Raw genomic sequence first — 24,764 nt, forward strand, 5'->3', positions numbered from 1 at the left:
GGGATATGAGGAAAAGACAGGAACGGGGTACTGATAGTGGATGATCAGCCATGATCACATTGAATGGCGGTGATGGCTCGAAGGGCCGAATGGCTTACTTCTGCACCTATTGTCTAAGTTGTTTTGCATGCTACAGCAAATCATTCCATACAAGAGTGCAATGAAACCATGCTTGAGTACAACAGTGAGTGCAAAAAGTGAAAGGAGACAGAGTGTGGAATGCAGTGTTACAGCTGTAGAGAAAGTGCAGTTTAAAGAACTGAATCACTGAAGCACACACCTACGGGTAAAAGGCCTTGTTCATGCTCCACACTGTTCTGTGATTTTGAGATTCAGAGTTTTTCCTTTCTCCACTGTATGTCAGCACACATTTATAACAATTGCCCAGTTCTGTCTTTTCCCTCATTTCTTGCTCCTCCCATGAATCCGCGTCAGGCAGGCTGCCAGCTCCGAGATTTCTGTTGGCATTGATATGATCCCACCAGTCCAATCAGCTCTGCCACATCAGGAACAGGCGGCGTTGGGTTTCGTTTTGAGACCTCCGAATAACATGAAAACATTTTGGAAAGATTCCAGGAAAAGCGAATTCCAATCAGTTCAAAGGACAAGTTCTTACTGCACACAAGAGATGGAGCGGCTGTTGAACACTGATGTGGAACTGCCTGGAACCCTGCTATTATAAGAGCTGTTGCACCAGAGCAGCACATGCTTCACTGTGCAAAGGTTGTGTTTAGTTTAGTTACGAGAAAAAGCATGGAAATAAGTCCTTCGGCCCCACCGAGTCCACGCTGACTATTGAACCCGTTCAGACTGGTTCTATGTTATCCCACTTTTTCATCCACTCCCTACACCGTTGGAACAATTTACAGAGGCCAATGAACCTACAAACATGCACGTCTTTGGGATGTCGGAGGAAACCAGAGCAACCGGAAGAAGCCCACGCGGTCACAGGGAGAATGTGCAAACTCCACACAGACAGCACCTAGGGTCTGGAATTAACCCATCTCTCTGGCAGTGTGAGGCAGCAGCTCTACCTACTGCGCCACCCTTACATCCCTTGGACTGGACTGTACCATTAGGAGTGTTGGCTATCTCAATGTCCTTAGCAAATAGGCTAATTCTGCAACGTTTTGTGGCATGTGTAGTTAATTGTACAAGGCTGTAGAATTAACTGTAGAAATACATTCATATGATTCAACTAGCAGGAAAGAGATTCAGATGATTGCTTTAAGCAGCAATTACATTTGTATTTATATTGTTCTTTTCACGACAACAGAATTTCCCAAAGCACCTCAAAGCAATTAGGTCCTTTTGAGCCATGGTGACTGCTTTAAGGGATGAATTGTAACAGGCTAATCTCTGCACAGCAGGTTCCAAATCACTGCAATAATATCAATGGGAAGATCACCTGTTACGATTTACGGTTTTTTTTAAACCACAAACTTGATCAAATCGGAGGAGGAATTCTCCTGAGATTCTTAAAGTATTGTCATAAGATCTTTTACTCTATTTGAAAGAATAGACAGGCTTTGGTTTAATCCCACATTTGAGAGTCAGCACCTATATGGTTCTCTCAATCCTGAACAGGGATGGATATGAAGCCATGCCTTTGGAGTGTTATTTGAACCATGACTACATGACTCTAGTTTCCTTGGTATTAAATCCATGATTTATTCAACTTTACACTTGTCCACTGTATATGTTATAACCATATATAACCATATAACAATTACCGCACGGAAACAGGCCATCTCGACCCTTCTAGTCCGTGCCGAACACGTATTCTCCCCTAGTCCCATATACCTGCTCTCAGACCATAACCCTCCATTCCTTTCGCGTCCATATAACTATCCAATTTATTTTTAAATGATAAAAACGAACCTGCCTCCACCACCTTCACTGGAAGCTCATTCCACACAGCCACCACTCTCTGAGTAAAGAAGTTCCCCCTCATGTTACCCCTAAACTTCTGTCCCTTAATTCTCAAGTCATGTCCCCTTGTTTGAATCTTCCCTACTCTCAGTGGGAAAAGCTTATCCACGTCAACTCTGTCTATCCCTCTCATCATTTTAAAGACCTCTATCAAGTCCCCCCTTAACCTTCTGCGCTCCAAAGAATAAAGCCCTAACTTGTTCAACCTTTCTCTGTAACTTAGTTGCTGAAACCCAGCCAACATTCTAGTAAATCTCCTCTGTACTCTCTCTATTTTGTTGACATCCTTCCTATAATTAGGCGACCAAAATTGTACACCATACTCCAGAATTGGCCTCACCAATGCCTTGTACAATTTTAACATTACATCCCAACTTCTATACTCAATGCTCTGATTTATAAAGGCCAGCACACCAAAAGCTTTCTTTACCACCCTATCTACATGAGATTCCACTTTCAGGGAACTGTGCACAGTTATTCCCAGATCCCTCTGTTCACCTGCATTCTTCAATTCCCTACCATTTACCATGTACGTCCTATTTTGATTTGTCCTACCAAGATGTAGCACCTCACACTTATCAGCATTAAACTCCATCTGCCATCTTTCAGCCCACTCTTCCAACTGGCCTAAATCTCTCTGTAGACTTTGAAAATCTACTTAATTATCCACAACCCCACCTATCTTAGTATCATCTGCATACTTACTAATCCAATTTACCACACCATCATCCAGATCATTGATGTACATGGCAAACAACAGTGGACCCAACACAGATCCCTGTGGCACCCCACTAGTCACTGGCCTCCAACCTGACAAACAACCATCCACCATTACTCTCTGGCATCTCCCATTCAGCCACTGTTGAATCCATCTTGCTACTCCACCATTAATACCCAACAATTGAACCTTCTTAACCAACCTTCCGTGAGGAACCTTGTCAAAGGCCTTACTGAAGTCCATATATACAACATCCACTGCTTTACCCTCATCAATTTCCCGAGTAACCTCTTCAAAAAATTCAAGAAGATTAGTCAAACATGACCTTCCAGGCATATATCCATGTTGACTGTTCCTAATCAGACCCTGTTTATCCAGATGCTTATATATATTATCTCTAAGTATCCTTTCCATTAATTTGCCCACCACTGACGTCAAACTAACAGGTCTATAATTGCTAGGTTTACTCTTAGAACCCTTTTTAAACAATGGAACAACATGCGCTGTACGCCAATCCTCCGGCACTATTCCCGTTTCTAATGACATTTGAAATATTTCTGTCATAGCCCCTGCTATTTCTACACTAACTTCCCTCAATGTCCTAGGGAATATCCTGTCCGGACCTGGAGACTTATCCACTTTTATATTTCTCAAAAGTGTCAGTACTTCCTCTTCTTTGAATCTCATAGTTCCATAGCTACTCACATAATTCAATATCCTTCTCCTTGGTGAATACCGAAGAAAAGAAATTGTTCAATATCTCCCCCATCTCTTTTGGCTCTGCAGATAGCTGTCCACTCTGACTCTCTAATGGACCAATTTTATCCCTCGTTATCCTTTTGCTATTAATATAGCTGTAGAAACCCTTTGGATTTACTTTCACCTTACTTGCCAAAGCAACCTCATATCTTCTTTTAGCTTTTCTAATTTCTTTCTTCAGATTCTTTTTACATTCTTTATACTCCTCAAGCACCTCATTTACTCCATGCTGCCTATAATTATTGTAGATCTCTCTCTTTTTCCAAACCAAGTGTCCAATTTCCCTTTATGGGTTCGTTTTTTTTAGTGCTCTGATATCTGATTACTCCTGTAGTGCTGTGATGTCTGGCTGGGTTTTGTGGTACCCTTAGCAACAGACCATGAAGCCCCACGGCGAAGGCCTCAACAGAGACACTTGAATTTGTAAATGAGAAATCATAGTTCACACAGCATGGAAACAGCACATCACGCACCTGCCATTCCACATGTACTAAGGTATCTATGCACGGAAGGAGCTAAACCTCTCCAAACCTGCTTCACGTTTGACCTCATAACCAACAAACATCCCATCAACTTGGCCTAGACTTGAACACTTCACTCAATTAGCAAAGTCAAAAACCAAAATAAAACTGACAATGCTGTAAATGTAACATAAATACAGAACCAACAGGAAATAACTAGCAAACACCAATTGTAGAGAAAAAAACAGTTAACCTTTTGGATTGGGGCCATTCAATTTTAAAGTATAATTGCCGTACATATTTCTGATGAAGGGGCGTCAATCTAAAACATCCTCAAGGTATGTCAACCTTCAATGTAAACCATGAACTGTTTCTCTTCCCATTGATTCTGCATGCCCCCTGAGTATTTCCAACAATGTTTCTATCTCAAAGGGACGTAACTGTTTCCAGCAACAGGCAAATAAATTCCATTGAAGAAACATACAAAACTGAAATCAACTTAAGAAGGGTTAACAGAAGTTTCATTGAAACATTGCAGTTTGTTTCATTGAGAAATGAAACTGTTGATCAAATCTGTTTCCAGAAGGCTTTCTCCTCTTGTAAAAATGTGAATTTATATTTGGAAATTGACTATTGTGTTTATGGCTGGTGTTTCCTTGATAAACAACGGATTTGATAGCCTTTCATCTGTAATTCCCATCCTCATTCATACGAGTTTTAGCACAACTGCAGAGATCTCCCTGAGGCACTCCAGAGAATATTAATGTTCTGTTTATCTGTAAGGGACCATTGCATTAATGTTCAGATGGTTACTGGAGTTTACAGTCATGGGACTCATCTCCAGAATGGACAAAGCAGGAGGGAGCTGGAAGATGGTGGGCGCATGTTTAGCCACATTGGCAATCTAGTTTTCAGCTTTTGAGTCATACAACATGGAACCAGGCCCTTCGGCCCACCAGGTCCATACTAACCCTTAAGCACCAGTTTATACCTCATACCTATTCCATTCTTATCAACGCCTCCCCCAGATCTTCCATTGGTGAAAAGCCTGGATAGACTGGATGTGGAGAGGATGTTGCCACTAGTGGGAGAGTCTTGGACCAGAGGTCATAGCCTCAGAATAAAAGGATTTTCCCTTGGGAAGGAGATAAGGAGGAATTCCTTTTGTCAGAGTGTTGATTCTGTAGATTTCTTTGCACAGAAGGCTGTGACACGGATATTTTTAAGGCAGAAATAGATATATTCCTGATTAGTATGGGTGTCAGGGGTTATGGGGAAACGGCCCATAATGGGGTTAAGAGGGAAAGGGAGATCAGCCATGATTGAGTGATGGAGTAGACTTGATGGGCTGAATGGCCTAATTCTGCTCCTATCATTTATGAACATGAGATTTGCAGTGGCCAATAAATTTACTAGCCTACACATCTATGGAATGTGAGAGAAATCGAGAGCACACGGGAAAAGCCCTATGCAAACATAGATTTCCTCAAGTTGTAGAAAATGTATGACATTGAAGAATACCCTTCAACCCATCATGTCTATACAGTCAAATAATGCCTCTGCCCCACTTAGGAAACCTGAATGGAAACCTCTGGAGACTTTGCGCCCCACCCAAGGTTTCCGTGCGGTTCCCGGAGGTTCCCGGAGGTTTTTGTCAGTCTCCCTACCTGCTTCCACTACCTGCAACCTCAGACAACCACCGGCAACCTCCGGGAACCGCACCGAAACCTTGGGTGGGGCGCAAAGTCTCCAGAGGTTTCCGTTCAGGTTTCCTAAGTGGGACAGGGGCATAATGCTACTCAGCCTCATCCCACCTTCCAGTAGCTTCTGTCACCCTGAAAGTCACGCACTTCAAGTTTGCTTACTATATAGTAAATGTAGTCACAGTCTCTCTTGAACAGGCCCCATCACATCACACTCTGGTGAAATTATATTTCCTCCTTTCCTCTTTATTCCTTACATAGAACAGTACAACATAAGAACAGACCCTGAGGCCCACAATGTCTGTGCCCACCATGATGTCAATTTAAACTGATCCTATACCTGTACACCATCTGTATCTCACTATTCTCTGCATGTTCAGGTATCTGCCTAAATGCCTCTTAAACATTATTGATTGTATCTGCTTCCACCATGTTCCCTGGCAGTACATTCTAGGCACATCTCTGTAACGTCTCTGTGTCGGTCTCTGTATCAAGAGTGCTTCGCACATCTCCTTTTGACTTTCCCTCTCTCACCTCAAAGCCCTCTATTATTTTCCTTTTCCACCTGTGAAAAAAGACTGTCTATATACCTTTTAAATCCATGAGCCCTCCTTCTTGACCCCTTCCATTCAATTTCTCTAAGTAACTATCCAATTTTCATTCTAAAGGCATAGAGTGAATTTGTATCCACGCCTCTCTTAGGCAGTGTGTTCCAACTCTAACCAATTTTTTGTACAAAACAAAAGTTTTCCTCGTCCCTTTGGTGACTTTCTCAATCACTTAAAATCATTGGCCCTTCAGTTCTCCCATCTTCAATGTTTTAAACACCCCTATCAAATATCTTGATCACTGCTCGAAGGAGAAACTGCAGCATCTCCAGTCTATTCACGTAATGTAGGGATAATGTTTCCGCTGGCTGGGATTTTTGGAACCAGAGAGATCACAGTCTCAAACTAAGGGGTTAGCCATTCATGACAGAGAAGAGAAGAAATGTTATTGTCTCTGGAAGGCGACTCCAGAGGGAAGAAATGTTCCCTCTGGAAGGCGACTCCGGACTGTCAAAGCTGCCACAGCCAGACATAAAAACAGTTTTTATCCACGAGTGGTTGCTCTACTCAACAGCCAAATATCTGTAGTCTCCCTTTGATCTGGTATTTTGTTGGTTCACATGCTTGATCAATGGTGTTTTATCATTAATGTTTTATTATTATTAATGTTTAGTGTTTTCTGAGTCATTCGTAACTGTCACTGTATGTCATGTTGTTACTTGTGGGTGGAGCACCAAGGCAAATTCCTTGTATGTGAATACTTGGCCAATAAACTTACTTACTTACTTACTTACTTACTTACTTACTTACTTACTTACTTACTCACTCACTCACTCACTCACTCACTCACTCACTCACTCACTCACTCACTTACTTACTTACTTACTTACTTACTTACTTACTTACTTACTTACTTACTTACTTACTTACTTACTTACTCACTCTATGAGGTAGTAAATCTTTGGAATTTACTACGTAAGTGGGCATTGAGCGTTCAGTGACTGAGTATATTTTGACATATTGAGGGAATCAGCGGCTATGGAGCTGGTGCGGAAGAATGGCATGGAAGCAAAACAATCTTACTAGGAGGAGAGAGGGACCGAATGGTCTGCTCCTGTTCCTATTTCTTATGTTCTTTCATTGCTTGGCCTGCACCAGCAACGGGAACCTTCTTCATTAGCACTGGGAAGCCAATCCTTTCATTGAGATTTTTAACTTACTTCTCTCGTTTACGTACACCTATTTGCCCTTTTCATCTCCATCCCCCATCCCCACACACTCCCCTCATGCTCCGCTGATATTGTCACCCAACAAAGGCGACTCTCTCTGTTACAACTCCAGCTCACATCACTTGACATTGAGGGTCAGTTTAGATACTGACCACAATAGACCTTTCTACCCAATTCTAATCCCTGGGAGGTGGTCCAATCCCAGAGTCACTAGTTTTACATTTGTATATTCTCCGCCTTGTGGACGAATGTATGTATGAACCTCGGTCACTCCATTAAAGGTTTAAAGCAAATTCGAGACCATTGTAATTAAGTTTTTGTTCCATTTGCTTCACTCAACGATTGCAGAACAATTAAGACACTTTTAAATGGTAACTTTAAAATTGATTCATGCAGACAGATAGTCACTCACTGCCTAAGTAGATATCAAGTATTCTTTATGCTTACTCCTTTGCTTTACATGAAAATAATAAAGCTACATTCGTACCTACTGTATCAATCACACTGGGAGAAAGCATGGAATAATTCATGCTAGAACATCGGTAACTATAGAGTAGGCACCGGTCGGTGACAGAAACCATCAGTCAGTTCGTTCAAGGATGGTGACCGTGGCACCAAGACTGTAGTTAAAGAGAGAAACATGATGCTTGATTATTGGGGCCACATCTGTGCCAGGGATAAAATTAAGAAAGTTATAGTGCACGTTAGGGCAGACTGATTAGTTGAAGAATAGGGCAAATTAAGGTGCACATCCACCAACTTGCAAACAAATGAATTTGGAGCAGAAGGAGAGGGGTGTAGGGGGGTGGGGTGTGTGGGGTCAGTTAACTCTTCAATCCCGCTCCGCAATTCAATAGGGACGACAGATGGCACAATGGGCTAAGTGTTCGGCTGGCGACCGGAAGGTAGCCGGTTCGAATCCCGCTTGGAGTGCATACTGTCGTTGCGTCCTTGGGCAAGACACTTCACCCACCTTTGCCTGTGTGTGAATGTGTGTGAGTGATTGGTGGTGGTCGGAGGGGCCGTAGGCGCAGATTGGCAGCCACGCTTCCGTCAGTCTGCCCCAGGGCAGCTGTAGCTACAGAAGTAGCTTACCACCACCGAGTGTGACTGAGGAGTGAATGAATAATGCGATGTAAAGCGCCTTGAGTATTAGAAAGGCGCTATATAAATCCCATCCATTATTATTATTAATAAGAGCAAGGGTGATCATGAATAACGGGTGATCCCTCATTCCAGCTCCTCGCACAAGAGGAAACATCCTCTCTATGTCTCTCCTGTCAAGGCCAATCAGATCATATGTGTTTCAATCAAGTCAAGCCTCCTTCAAACCAAATGTAAATGTAAATCCTATTGCACTAGCTGTTAGCTGAGAGTACCTTTACTTTGAGCTCAATGATAAATCCTATTTTGTTGCACAAAGCTATAATCATAAAAAGATTTTCGCTTTTAAATGAATAATCACTTTAAATCCAGTATAATAACCAATTTTCTGACTTTCCCTTAGATATTTTTGTGTTGTCACCTTTTATGCCATTTAATTCTGGTTTGGACTTGAAGGAGCTTTCAGCCTTTGGCAGATTTAAAATTCAGTGTTTCCTTTCCTAAAATCTGCATTTGAGCCAATAATACAGGCATAATTCCGCGGTGGATGTTCTGTTTTCCAGATTTGGTTCATCTCTGGAAGAGACCAGTCAATTAGTTGAACATTTTGCACTTTGTCATCAGTTGCAACCAAATGTCTCTCTTATACACGGTCCTACTTCCCGTGAGCTGGGTTTGTGAGAGGATAAGAACAGGGATGCATTAATTTTGCTTGAAACTGTGTCCGCTCAGATTATTGTCATGAAGACGTTTTTGACTTCTCTTCAACCATCAACAATTGTGAGAACATTGAAAGAATGAGGTGCTGCGGGACTGTGCAGACTGTTCTGTACTTCCTCAAGCAATTGGCCCAGTTAATGGCAAGTGGCCAAGTACATCACTTGCTTCCTGAGAGCTTGTGTAACTATTCTGACTATCCGCTCAACTGCTTCATTTGAAACTGGGTGAAATGGAGAAGCAAGAATATGTTTTAAACTATTCCATTTTGTAAATTTTACAAGAGGTGTAGATTGAAATGGAAAAAGTAGTTCTTTAGGTAACCCGTGGCGGGTGCATTTAAATCTCAGCTCATCTGTAATATATAGGGTTGCGGTACATTGATTCATGTAGAAACATTCAGAAAATAGGTGCAGGAGTAAGCCATTCAGCCCTATGAGCTAGCACCGCCATTCAATATGACCCTGTTCCTGCTTCCTCCCCATATCCCTTGATTCCGTTAGCCCTAAGAGCTATATCTAAAGGGGCTGTCCCTCTGCGGTGACCTAATCTGCGAGTTTAGACGAGTTTGCCCTCAACTCAAACACGCAGCATGGTCGACACGAGGTCCTAGGAGGACACTGGAACTCTCCTTCATGCTCGAGGGAAGTTCCCGAATACTCGTGGCCTCACCTAGGTCGCGGAAACATTTTCAGCATGTTGAAAAAATTTCCGCGAGTAAAATTTTGTCGGCATGGTTCTTTTTAACACATAGTGCAGTGGAGTGGAGTTGAACCATGTCGACCAAGTTTTACTCGCGGAGAAATTTTCAGCATGCAGAAAAATTTTCCTCGACCAAACTGAGGCCGCGAGTATGCGGGAACTTCCCTCGAGCATGAAGGAGAGTTACAGTGACCTCCTAGGACCACGTGTCGACCATGCTGCGAGTTTGAGTCGAGCGCAAATTCTTCTAAACTCACAGATTAGGTCCCCGCAGTGGGACAGCCCCTTAACTATGGATCAGTATCAGGAAGTCATAATTTATTCACAATGTACTCTCTGAAAAAGCCTAGCAAATCATAACAAATCTATTTTTAATGGAGTGTTCCTACAATTTTGGAAAATATTGGATTTGCTTACCAATAATTCATGGTAACAGTCCTAGAGAGACCAATACCCAAAGATATTTGTCAATTCTTTTATGATGACTCTTCTTGAGTGTCCAGTAATGTTCAGTCTAAATATTTTCTTTCAAACAAGCTGATATAACTGTTCCACAACCCTATTTATTTCTCATATTTCTCTGACATAGAAGGAGGTCATTCAGCCCAGTCAAGTCCATGCTGACTTGGAGCAATCCCATCATATCCCTGCCCATTTTCCCTGGAATCTATTTTCTCTCAGATTTCCATCAATTGCCCCTCCCCACACCCCCCATCACAGATGTTCCTAGCACCCATCCACATTAGGGGCAACTTACAGTGGCCTATTGATTCACTCAACTTTGGAACGTGAATGGAAACCGGAGCACTCGGTAGAAATAGATTGGGTAAACATTTTTTATTAAGAACCATAGGTCATAGGTTTAAGGTGGGGGGGGGGAGGAGGGGGGGGAGATTTAATAGGATCCTGAGGGGTAACTTTTTTACACAAAGGGTGGTGGGAGTATGGAATGAACTGCCGGAGCAGAGAGTTGAGGCTGGGACTATCGCAATGTTTAAGGGGCATATAGATGGTACATGGATAGGATTAGTTTAGAGGGATATGGGCCAAATGCAGGCAGGTGGGACTAGTGTAGATGGGGCATGTTGGTTAGTATGGATAAGTTGGGCCAAAGTGCCTGTTTCCGAGTTGTACGATTCTACAGCGCAGACTCTACTGGTTCCACCATGTAAAACAATTGGGAGGGGTCCAGTTTTGCATTTCTTCTCACTCTGCGTACAAGGACTGCAAAGTTGGATAATATCGGTAATTTTTAGCTGAGCCTTGAATGACTCTGAACTCTCCATTCAGCTCGGCTACTTTCTCTGCTGTCGAAACAGCTACTTCTCGAGTCCCCTACTCTTACTGGTTGTTTTCATGAACACGCCAAGCCTATCCTTGTTCCAGCCTATCCAGTTTCTTCTCAACAGGACTCTTCATGGCACACGTGACTGCTCTGAGCTTGCAGTCTGCTGCAAAATCTCATGCACATTGTGCTGTATTTTTCCAATGTAGCCGCCGCAAAAAACATCATCTTACTTCACAACAACATCTGGAGATGCAACTTTATAGTGTTGATGATGAAAACATTCTTCCGATCCAGTTTGGCATGTCTCAGCCAGTCATTCCCAATTAAAGCTGGCCTGTTTACATTGCTTGGAAGCTGCCATGTCTCTCTGCTGTATTGCACAGTGAATTCCATTTGCCCTAATGTTGCTAAAAAATATCAGCCGGTTTCCATGTGACAGTGCTTTCCATCAATGGTACCTGGGTGTGTGTTTCCAAGTTCAATGTCTTGACTCATTATCAGACTGTGGCCGCATCAATTCTGCTACACAGAATACACCCATTGCTGTTGCTTCACACATTCACTTGAAAGTCTGTCTGTTTGCTGTCTTATTGTTTGTGGCACATACACGCCACAATCCCAGTCCTCCAGTGTTTTAATAAACTTGCAAACTTTGAAAAGTTTCGAATTGATGCCTTTTCAAATTGACACTGAAATAGCTTTTGCTGCTTGGCTTATTCTTGTATCTACAGACCGTAGAAATGTGACTTCCAAAATGGCAATTACAATTCTTGGCCATCCTAAGCTGACAAGACTGGGCTGAGTGATGACAATGGTACCAACAGCAGCGAACTGAGCCCATCTCACCAATAGATTCACCCTTGGCTTTGCTAAAACTTCCTGATGTGGGTCTGTTGTGGTGAAGGAGATTCTTGGCTCCATTTCTATTGATGCAGCAACTTTACAAGTTTGAAATCCAGCTTTTGCATAATCAATGGCTAGGATCAAGATTGAATTTGTTCATTTACCAGTCTCCACAAAAGAAAATCTATCCTTTAAGTCATGATCCAAAAAGACACCAAAATTATAATGCAAAGTATGTTCTTTAATAAAACATTGTACTCACTAATTGTGTCTTCGTGCTTTGGGCTCCTTGTCTGGAACCTACAGTTTTGAGAAATTTCAAACAGTATTAGATTTGGATTCTCCTCATGGCATCTTGAACCAAGACTTCTTTGAACTTGAGTGGTTTGTTAGTGTGTCATATGCCTCTGGCCTGTCTCCTGGATGGTGTATTTGATATCCAACCCTACTTCAATATTTAATCTTCAGCCAGATATGCAGCCCTTGCCTCTGTATTTTAATCTTCAAACCCCTGACAATCTACATAGAACATAAAGCATAGAACAGTACAGCACAGGAACTGTCCCTTCAGCCCACAATGTTTGTGCCAAACATGATGCCTAGTTAAACTGATCTCATCTGCAAATACACGATTCAGCAAGTACTTGCTATCCAGCCCCTGACCCTGCATTTTAATCTTCAACTCCCTGACAATGTACATGCTATCCAGCCCCTGACTCTGTATTGTAATCTTCAACCTCCTGACAATGTACTTGCTATCCAGCCCCTGACTCTGTATTGTAATCTTCAGCCCCAGACAATGTACTTGCTATCCAGCCCCTAACTCTGTATTGTAACCTTCAGCCCCAGCCAATGTACTTGCTATCCAGCCCCTGACTCTGTATTGTAATCTTCAACCTCCTGACAATGTACATGCTATCCAGCCCCTGACTCTGTATTGTAATCTTCAGCTCCTGATTCTATATTTTAATATCCAGCTCCCCTCTCTGTAGTTCAATCCTCAGCCCAGAATCTGGTTTATATTCTCCAGAGGCTCTGGTGGATAATGTTGCCTTCCGCAGTTTATTGTTTTAGGACATAATGGGAAATGACTGTGTACCTGTTATTGATCACCGAGAAGTAATGTGTTTGCAGGTAATGTCCAGCAGGCTCAGTGGATGAGCTTGTTGTGCTGAGTTAACCATTGTTATTCAATCGCATTGTTCCCCTTCGGATCCAGCGTATTGCAGGCTTATAAATCAACTGCTTTCTGTAGCAATGCACATTTTGCGATTTGAGAACAGATCAAGAATCTCAAAGCAAAACCTAATATAATGTGATTTGGGTTCTGAAATCTAGCCCATTTACAGGGAAGGGCTGCCTTAGAGCTGGTAGATAGAAGATAGCATTTACTTTGATCCCAGCTCATCTTTAGCTGGTTCATAATGTAAATGATAAGATTCCAGGAGCTGATATTGCTGGTTAGGGAGATTCCATTGATTACCTATAAATGCCTTTGGGAGATAATGGGGATTACATTGTCAGATGAAGTTACCACCAAAAGGTGTGTTAATGGGAGGAATGGTCCAGGAACTAGAAAAAGGAAGGAATGACGGTATCCCACATCAGGAAAGTGTCTGCTAAGATCTTGCGCTTCCTCTTTTCACCAGCCATAGAGATCACAAGGCTATGACTCTGAAAATTGTGGATAGTGTGACATTGTGTGAATTCTTGGCTGAGAGTTTCATAACTTCTTACCGCCCCTACAGTGGCGTAGCGGTAGAGTTGCTGGCTTACGGCGCCAGAGACCCCGGTTCGATCCTGACTACGGGTGCTGTCTGTATGGAGTTTATACGTTTTCCTCATGAATTGCATGGGTTTTCTCCGAGATCTTTGGCTTCCGCCCATACTCCAATGACGTACAGGTTTGTAGGTTAATTGGCTTGGTATAAATGTAAATTGTCCCTAGTTAATGTTAGGGGATCGCTGGTCTGTGCAGACTCGGTGGACTGAATGGCCTGTTTCCATGCTGTATCTCTAAACTAAACTAAACTCTAAATACAGAACTCATCTGAGATTCATACCAGAAGGCGAACACCAGGAACAGTACAGCACAGCTTCAGCATTGCCCTGGAGCGTTAGCCCAGAGTTTCCCCCAAGTCTCCACTGAGCTCCTTGCTGAGCCACAAAACATCCCTATCCTTCACAGACTTGACCCTCGATGCAGAAATGTGGGTTCAAGCTCTAGGGAGTAATTCAAATTCATAAATACATCCAGGACAGTCAAAATGGCAACTCAGGGACCATGACACCATGGCATTCTCTTAAAACCCATCAAGTTCACTTCATGAGAGGAAATACGTCACCCTATGTAGTCTGGGCTAGATGTGACGTCAATCCTTCCAATGCGATTGATTCACTCGAGGTGTAATCAGGAATGGGCAATAGATGCCGAATGAGTGAGAAAGGATACTCCAGGATTGCATTTGGCTTCCTCAGGGTAAACTCTTGCAGTTTGACCTCAATTGGCAGAAAATTCACCCTGGCTCTGCACATTCAATGCATTATTATACTGGTCAAGTTGCTCCAGTCTTTCCCAGCGAGAGAGCTCACTTATTTGATCACTGAGCACTTCCTCATACCCGGCAGAAGGCACAGGCCCACAGTGTTATCGGATTAGAAAGGAATATTTCCTGTGCCTGGCTTTAGTGCCTTGGAATCTTTTGCAACAATCTAATTGAAAAAGCAGTGGGCTAGAAACTTTTCCAATTTATGAGCACTTGCTGCGATTAAATGTTATCTAAAACCCACCGGGGTTCCTGGTTCAAATATAATGTGTGCGTCTACAGTCTGTGCATTTCATCTGCACCGTACAGCCAGGCATGGCTAGCAGTGAGCATATGCAGTGATACCGAATGGTGTACAAAGCAAAATGTAATGTGATTTGCACAGACCCGTCAGTCTGTTTCTGGGCTGTACTCTATCTCTCTATGACTCGATGATTCCTAACCCATCAGGAGCCGTCTTATGCCTGAATATACCCACGCACGCATACAGACACTCAAATATAGACACTCAGACACATACACACTCATTCACTCTCACCTTCAGTCTATCAACATGTACCTTGTTGTAGCCTTGCTTTTCCCCATAGATTTTGGATGGATTTTCGTCTGTAATCCTTACCCAGGGATATCCTTGCTGTTCCCCTTTCTTCAGTGTTTACCAGGCGTTCTCTCCTGTACTCTCAGTTACCAATGCTCCCTCATGGTCAGCTGCTGTTGTCAGGGTCAGATACTGCCAGTGAGCTGCCCCTGCACTGACCCAGTGCTGACAACTGGGCCATCTTGCTTAAATTAGAGCTATTTACTTTGCTCACATGAGGTCTGTACTTCATAACCACCAATTTGCAATGTATGTCTGGCATCTTGTTCTGACTGAAGGCCGTGCCAAGAAGTTGATGAATCTGTAAAGAGAGCCAGAGAATGCCTAAGGCACCTGTGTCTTTTTGATTCAATTCTCTCTGAGTACACTGCACACATCTGCATACTTCCAGACACATATTTACATTCACTAAACCAGATGCCCAAACTTCACCTGTACTCTCCTGAGTTTATAGGACTGCAGGGAGAGTGAAAGATGTTTAAAACGTTCAAAGTCTTTGATAATGCAGTTGAGGGGTAATGCTTTCTTCTGCTCTAGACTTTACTGTGGAGATACAGCACGGAAACAGGCCCTTCAGCCCACCAAGTTTGCGCTGCCCACGATCAGCCCACCAGGTATTTGTGTATCCTCCAAGTCTGTATGTACTAATCAGTGAGCCTTTGCAAAAGCATAGATTATCCCTGTTGTTGAGACTTACTTTATTATACGTGCCTTCAAGGTGTGTACTTGTTTTTCCATGCATCAATCAGTGTGATCTCCAGTTGGGATGGGTTAGTTGGCATCTTCTGCGTGTATTGTATGTGCTTGGTGTGTTCCTGCATTGCCTGCAAGGAAATGGACAGTTGAAGGTCTCCTGATCGGAGGTATCTATTTGATTTGAGATCAGTTTTATGCTTCGTCAATCACGCAACTCTGAAAATATATACACCTCATGATTATGTTTCCAGAAAGATATCTGAATATTATAGTGAGAGCTAAAGGAATATTCACAGAAAGGGGTTTGAAAACCTGCAGTGAAACCTGGGCAACACTTGAAATCTTGAAGATTTAGCTGGGGTTATGCATGGATACAAACCAAAGATTGGTAGTGGAATTGAGTTTGGAGCCTAGCATCTTTTTTTTTTTTTCTTCTTTTTTCTTTTTTTAAGGACAGTGCATATTTATAAACATTTGCATGCAATACGCAAGATTATAGCTATAGGCTAATTTCCATCTGTAGTCCCTCTGGTAAACCAGGTTAACACATCACAACACATTCAATCCATAAGAAAAGAATCAAAACAAAACAAAAGACAAACAAAAAACATAACAAAACAGACAATAAAGTTAAAAAGTAACAATAAAAGACTGCCAGATGATTATATTACGGTTGATTATGAATACAGGTTTGATTTTCCAGTAACCATTTTTTGAGTTGTTTTGTAAATGTGGTGATGGTTGGCAGATCCCGTATGAAGCAGGGGATCGCGTTCCAGGTATGCGACGCTCTATAGGAAAATACTGTCTGGCCAAATACACTTTTCTTAAACGGGACAACACAATCGCCCCTGGATGCTGCTCTTGTCGACCTATTTATGTTCTTCTTTATAAATTCTTTTAACGGAGGTGGGGCTAGTCCATGGATGATTTTATAAACTAAAATTGAGTCTGAATAATTTATTACATTTTTCCAGCTCAGCAGATCAAATTTTTTAAGGATGCTGCAGTGATGGTACATTCTGGGCTTTTTATCAAGAGTTTTTAAGGCTTGTTTGTAAACAGGCTTTATCGTGGACTTACAATATACCAATCGCTAATTGAAGGGTAGGGCAAGTTCAAGGGGCTGAATGGTCTCCTCTTATCCAAATGCTTTAAACTGAATAATTTATTTTACCTTATGGTTCTGCTGGACACAAGAATTATAACTAACTAGTGAAACCATCAAATCCTTCCTCAACAATAGAAAAGAATCCTCATAATCTTTCTCTCCGTTTGACTTACAATTCCTGTCACAGTTCTTGTGACCCGAATGTCTGGGGCTCTGCAGTGGGTAATGGAAGATGAATTTATATCGCTATCTGAGGTAACTTGAAATTGAAAGTCCGAGTTCATATCTTTTCCACACACTGTCCCACCTGACTGTTCCCATTATCCTGCCTGTTATCCCCTTGTAAGTGAGGGCATTTGGCTAGATTACATACAGTAGCTTAAACAGGTTCACAGCTCACTGCATGCAATCGCCTTCTAGGTAATGGGACAAAAACTGCAATCAGTGGAGGCCAAGTATAAAAAGGTGCCTTTGAACAACATATCATCCAACAGTCTGCAAGTGTGTCAGGTGATCGCTTTACCCAGTACATCCAGAGATGCTGGTGGTCTGATCACATGCTTCACCCGTCCACGTAACCTGAGATTGTGTTGGGAATCTTTAATTTGACCCACTTTATGATGACCAGCATTCAACTCTGTTGCTGTTTGTCTAGTTGCCACCTCCTTCCGGGCATTTTGTTGGATCACTGCTGCAAGCCAAGCTCCCTCACAGCTGCACCTTATAAGGCTGGAGTCAATATCTCCTCTGCATTCACAACAAGAGAATGTTAGGCCAAGAGAACCAGTCTGAAGAAGGGCCTCGACCCAAAACGTCACCCATTCCTTCTCTCCAGAGATGCTGCCTGTCTATCTTCGGTTTAAACCAGTATCTGCAGTTCCTTCCTGCACAAGATAACTTGTTATGGAGTTATAGAATCATACAGCATGGAAACAGGTCCCACTTGTCCATGTAGGCCAGGAAGAAGGTTGTTGATGAAGATTGGGGCCCTTGAAAGTTAGAACATTTACGGACATTTTCAACCTCTCACTTCTGAGGTCTGAGGTCCCCACCTGCTTTAAAAGGGCATCAATTATACCGGTGCCCAAGAAGAGTAAGGTGACGTGCCTCAATGACTATCGACCAGTGGCACTAACGCCGGTGGTGATGAAGTGCTTTAAGAGGCTGATCATGGAGCAAATCAACTCCTACCTCGACAAAAACCTGGACCCACTGCAGTTCGCTTACCACCACAACAGATCAACGGTGGATGCGATCTCGCTGGCCCTCCACTCCGCACTGGACCTCTCGGACAACAAAAACTCATATGTCAGGCTGCTATTCATCGATTACAGCTTGGCATTCAACACAATCATCCCCTCCAAACTGGTTACCAAACTCGCAGAACTGGGTCTCTGCGCATCCCTCTGCAACTGGATCCTCGACTTCCTCATCCACAGATCACAGTCTGTTCGTATTGGTGGAAATGTGTCAGCCTCGATAACAATCAGCACGGGAGCACCTCAAGGCTGCGTGCTCAGCCCCCTGCTGTACTCACTCGATACCCATGACTGCGTAGCCAACCACTGCGAACTCCATCATCAAGTTCGCTGACGACACCACTGTTGTGGGACGTACCACTGAAGGGGATGAGTCAGAGTACAGAAGAGAGATCGAGCAACTGTCCATATGGTGCCAGCGCAATAACCTGGCCCTCAACACCAGCAAAACCAAGGAACTGATTGTGGACTTTGGAAGGTGTAGGAGGGGGACCCACAGCCCCATTTATATCAACGGGTCGATGGTTGAAAGAGTCAAGAACTTCAAATTCCTGGGCGTGCACATTTCTGAAGATCTTTCCTGGTCCGAGAACACTAACGCAATTACCAAAAAAGCTCATCAGCGCCTCTACTTCCTGAGAAGATTACGGAGAGTAGGTTTGTCAAGGAAGACTCTCTCTAACTTCTACAGGTGCACAGTCAAGAGCATGCTGACCGGTTGCATCGTGGCTTGGTTCGGCAATTTGAGCGCCCTGGAGAGGAAAAGATTACAAAAAGTAGTAAACACTGCCCAGTCCATCATCGGCTCTGACCTTCCTTCCATCGAGGGGATTTATCGCAGTCGCTGCCTCAAAAAGGCTGGCAGTATCATCAAAGACCCACACCATCCTGGCCACACACTCATCTCCCTGCTACCTTCAGGTAGAAGGTACAGGAGCCTGAAGACTGCAACAACCAGGTTCAGGAATAGCTACTTCCCCACAGCCATCAGGCTATTAAACCTGGCTCGGACAAAACTCTGATTATTAATAACCACTTTCTGCTATTTGCACTTTACCAGTTTATTTATTCATGTGTGTATATATTTATATCATGGTATATGGACACATTTATCTGTTTTGTAGTAAATGCCTACTATGTTCTGTGTGCTTAAGCAAAGCAAGAATTTCATTGCCCGATACAGGGACACATGACAATAGACTCACTTGAACTTGAACTTGAACTTGAAATGAAGGACGAGTTTTTACTGTGCCGTTCTCAGTTCAAAGAGTTTTAAAGCATTGTGCTACTTTCAATATGTGCTCGTTGTTGTAACAAAGCAAACACAGTGGCCAATCTGATCTCAATGTTAGGTCTCAAAGATTGGGGACATCATCACATTTTTTCCCATTCCTCCCTTCGCCATTGCAGGCCTCACAAGATGTCAGCTGCAAGGTGATTTGTAAAGAATTTACAAATTTTAAAGGCCATAAAACAGTTCACATTGCAGAGGATTGGAGAATCCTATAATATTCCAAGGGAATATTTATATTCTGCTTCAAGAGATACTTTCCTTGCCAGCCGATTCATTCAGTGAAAGTTAGTCACTTAATGGAGAGTCTAACAGGATTCTCTCACATCCGACAGGGAGATACAAGACCCCAACAGAGTTAATGTGATTGGTGGTCCTCAGTAAGATAGATGGACTTTGAGGATCCACGGAAAAAACCTCACACGTGCAAGATCCATGGGGAAGCAATAAACTGCAGATGCTGGAATCTGAAACAAAAGTCAAAGAGCTGGAGGAACTCAGTAGATCAGGCTGCATCTTTGAAGGTAGAGGGATAGTTGGTGCTTCGAGTCGAGAACCTGTGTCAGTAGTCCTGATGCAGAGTTTCAACCTAAAACATCGACAGTCCCTCACTCTCCACAGATGCTGCCTGACCTGCTGAGTTCCTCCGGTGTTTTTTTTTTTTTGCTGTACAATATTCATGCTCTCCTCTGCATGGCTCAGCTTTTGGCTGCTTGGGAAATTTCCACCACAAGCTGCTGTTTGACTGCAAGCTACACAGAAGCTGTCGTGGACAATAAGGATTCTGCTCAGGGAATTGCAACTAATCTGGAAAGAATACAAGCAAAATCTAATATCTCCCCTACCGAGGACTCAGTACCCAATCTGGTGGTAATCCAGCCTAAACTGTCCCTCTTTAAAAAGTCCCATCTGTGCAAATTATTTGCATCTGCCCACTGGTCGCTGACAATCATTTGAGCAAAGAGCAGCATCTATCCTGCTACTGGATGCCTGAGTGCCAACACTGAACAGAAGCTAAAGCCTCAGCAACAGCAGGAGATGCAGCTTAACAAGCCTGAAGCCAAACTAGCTCGTACACAATGTCTTTTCCGAAAATAAAATAGTTCTCTCATTTGGTGTACGTGGGCTGCACAGACTTCTCCCCTATTGATTCATCAACGTGTCGGCTGTGGTTTGCAAAGGAATTTTATTCCGTTTGAAACCAAGCTCCCGGTGAAGTATAATCATGCCTTGTACGTGAACAGGTTGAAGGGAGTTGAGGGGAGAATGTCACCTTTCCCGTCTTGCCATCAGCCCGACATGTGAAAAGCTTCAACTCCGCGTCCAGTCTGTGCCAGGACAGGGAAATAAAACATGAAGAACAAAAACAGAAAGGATAAATAAACAGAACAAAAAGAGCAAGAGAGAAGCAGTTGTTCTCCCCACTCATCACAACATGTACTATTTGCAGAAATGCATTATCAGAAACGCCAAATCTGACACTATGGAACATGACAACTGTGAAATATCTTGTTACAAAAAGTTTGATTCTACTTTTAATTGTGCTCTGAATGGTTTATTGCACAGGGCTGCCGCATATTGCAATAGTACCTTTTGTAAAGTGTTGCGTTCCCTCATTACCATTAGCTGAGAAGCTGGAGCCTCAGAAGAGAAACTGTTTGTATCCACCATGGTTAGTTAGTACTTCAAGAGGTGCCAGAGATGATTGGGCTACTCTCCTTATCCTCTTTGTTTCTTTCATGCACTTGAGAAGAGGGTCAATGTTAACTGTGTTGCGTTGCAGAAGCATTGGATCCTCATTGGTCTCGAAATTCACCTGTACAGCTCCAAGTTGAAAAGTGGCTTAACCCAAAGTGGGAAAAAAATTGCTTATGTTTCTGACATATGAAGAAAGGATGAGTAGGATGGGTCTATATTCGACGAAGATTGGAAGAATGAGAGAGGATCTTATCGAGGAGGATATTTTTTTCCTCAGAGAGTGAAAGAATCTTTGGAATTATTTTCCCAGAGAATGCTGAAAGTGGAATAATTGCACATATTCAAAGGGGGGGACCATCAGGTATTTCCATTGTTGGCAAGACAAGGGATATGGGAAGACAGAGGGAAGGAGACAGAGGGAAGGATGGATTAGACACAATTTTACCAAATGAGGCAGCAAGCACGAGGGGTGATTGACATACTCCTGCTCCTCCCCTCATGTTCTTTTGTTGTTACCATCTGCCTCTCACAGTTTAATGCTTCCTGCTGCGTTAGAGGCAGCACTGTGATGCAGTCAGTAGTGCCACTGCCTCACAGCACCAGTCATGGTTCGATCCTGTCCTTGGGTGCTGTGTGTGTCCAGTTTGCATGTACTCCCTGCGACCCCGAGGAATTCCTTTGGATGCTCCGGTTTCCTTCCCACATCCCAAAGACATGTGGTTTGTAGGTTAATTGGCCTCTGAAATATTGCACCTAATATGCAGGGAATGGATGAGAAAGTGGGATAATATAGGACCTCTGCGAACAGATGAACGATGGTCGGCATGGTATCGTCGGGCCGAAAGATCTGTATCTCTAAAACTAAAACCCAAGATCTAGAGTCAAGGAGAAAAGACTCTGTGTACATTTACCTTGGCCCACAGGAGCAGGCAGAGTGGACACGGGTTGCACTTTTGCTCCAAACTGCGGACTGTCTTGGGAAAATCAAAAAACTGCAGATTCAAGAAATCGAAAAACAAAAACAGAAAACATGGCAAATACTCAGCAGGTCAGGATGCTTCTGCGGGAATAGGAACTGAAATAGCGCTTCAGATCAGAGAACGGGACGAAAGGTGGTTGCAAAGCCTCAAGGAGGGTGGGGACGGGGATGTTTTTGATAGCGTAAAACCGGGGTGACCACGGGGATGAACTTGAAATTAGGTTGTCTGATTAACAAATGAATAGGAGCAGTTTGAGTGTGAGAAACAAAAGGACCTAGACAATAGACTGCAGGAGTTGCAGAGTGCAGAGCAGGAGGAACTACCTGGCAGGTCAGAATGCACTCATCCTTCACTCCCAGAGAGAGAAAAATAAAGTGATAAATAGCAAGCTGAGCCAACACCACAGACTGACCCAGGCAGAGCAATCAAGTTACCTGGAGTTGTAGAATTCAACGTTTTGTACAGAAGGCTCAGACAGAAGATGAGATGATGTTCCTGGAGTTTGCTTTAGACATTACTGTGACAGTGCAAGGAGCCACACACTGGGGAAGGGATGGAAAATTAAAATAGCAGTCCAACTTTCGATGGCAATTTGTTTTTCTTGTAGACTCTTTTCATGTACTGATGGGGACTTCACTGCTAAGCTCCTGCCAGGAGTGCTGGCAGTAGATCATGCACAAGCTAATCTATCTCCTTTGGCCACCGTTATTCACCAGCTTGTCAACCATCGGACACCTCTCCCAATATTGGCTCCCGCTGAGTGTAACAGACTCAGGAGCGGTGTCGAAAGGGAAGTCCCCTGACACTGGTTGCTCTACACTTTTGTCTCATTCAAAATTACTCAGTGGATATCCAGGTGGTAATAAAATTATTGAAAAGGAGGATATAATCAAAATGCTGGAGTAACACAGCGGGACAGGCAGCATCTCTGGAGAGAAGGAATGGGTGACGTTACAGGTCGAGATCCTTCTTCAGACTGATGTCAGAGGAGTGGGTAGTACAGAGATAAAATGTAGTTGGTGACAGTAAGAACTGGGAAGGAGAAGGGGATGGAGAGAGAGGGAAAACAAGGGCAACTTTAAGTTAAAGAAGTCAATGTTCATACCGTTGTTACCCAAGTGAAATATGAGGTGCTGTTCCTCCAATTTGTGCTGGGCCTCACTCTGACAATGGAGGAGACGCAGGACAGAAAGGTCAGTGTGGGAATGGGAGGGGGAGTTAATGTTGAGCAACCGGGAGATCAGGTAGGCTTAGGCGGACTGAGCGGAGGTGTTCAGCGAAACGATCGTCGAGCCTAAACTTGGTCTCGCCGATATACAGGAGTCCACACGTGGAACAGCGGATACAGTAGATGAGGTTGGAGGAGGTGCAAGTGAACCTCTGCCTCACCTGAAAAGACTGTCAGGGTCCTCGGACTGAGTCGAGGCGGGGGGAGATATAGTGACATGAGTTGCATCTTCTGCAGTTCAAAGGGAAAGTACCTGGGGAGGGGCCAGTTCGGGTGGGAAGGAACAAGTTGACAAGGGAGTTGACCAGGGAGTTGCGGAGGGAACGGTCTCTGCGAAAAGCAGAAAGGGGTGGAGATGGGAAGATGTGGTTAGTATTGGGATCCCGTTGGAGGTGGCGAAAATGTCAGAGGATTATGTGCTGTATGCGACGGCTGATGGGGTGGAAGGTGAGGACAGGGGGGACTCTGTCCTTGTTATGAATGGGGGAAGGGGAAGCAAGAGCGGAGCTGCGGGATATTGAGGAGACCCTAATGAGAGCCTCATCCATAGTAGAAGAGGAGAACCCTCGTTCCCTAAAGAATGAGGACATCTCCGATGACCTGGTATGGAACACTTCATCTTGGGCGCAGATGTGGCGTAGACGGGGGAATTGGCAGTAGGGGATAGAGTCGCTACTGGAAGCAGGGTGGGAAGAAATGTAGTCTTGATAGCTATGGGAGTTATTGGGTTTATAATATATGTCAGTCGATAGTCAGACTCCTGCGATGGAGACGGTGAGATCTAGAAATGGTAGGGAGATGTTGGAGATGGTGCGTGAATTTGAGTGCAGGATGGGAAGGAAAAGGAGGTATTATCAGCCTCACCTCTGCTGTTACATTACACCATTATGTTGCCATCTATCTTTGACTGTAATGTGCTGGTGCAAAGGTTTGTAAACTAGTGTCTCTTTTCCCCGATTCCCTTCTCTGTGTTCTGCCGTGTAATTGAAGGTTTCATGGTGTGTTCATCTCAGATAAAACCCTTTCTTCATGGACAATGAGCAGTGTTACTGAAGGGAACTGTTAACCTTTCTTTTATTGCTTTGGAAAAGACACAACATCCGGCTTATTGTTAATCTTGCATCTGCTGGTCCTGCTTCTTTCAGTTGGTTCAACCATACAATTCCATCTGGCCAGCGAGCAAGTAATGCAAAACAGAACTCTGGAGGAACTCAGCAGGTCACGCAGCATCAACAGAGGGAAAAGGTGTAAGCTGACTTTTCAGTTCAAGTCCCTGATCAGGTCTAAGATGGAAGAGATTGCCAGTATATATTATCTTGTACTCAAGATTATTCCCTGTGTCTTGTGTGTTGG

General features: G+C 43.5%; 1 protein-coding gene across 1 annotated transcript in view; it reads left to right on the forward strand.

Moving 5' to 3' along the window:
• rasl10b (RAS like family 10 member B) overlaps positions 1-24,764 on the forward strand; it is a 90,066-nt gene that overhangs the window by 53,266 nt on the left and 12,036 nt on the right. The window lies entirely within an intron of this gene.

The sequence above is a fragment of the Amblyraja radiata genome, chromosome 28, assembly GCF_010909765.2.
Source record: "Amblyraja radiata isolate CabotCenter1 chromosome 28, sAmbRad1.1.pri, whole genome shotgun sequence".
In the NCBI taxonomy this organism is placed as follows: domain Eukaryota; kingdom Metazoa; phylum Chordata; class Chondrichthyes; order Rajiformes; family Rajidae; genus Amblyraja; species Amblyraja radiata.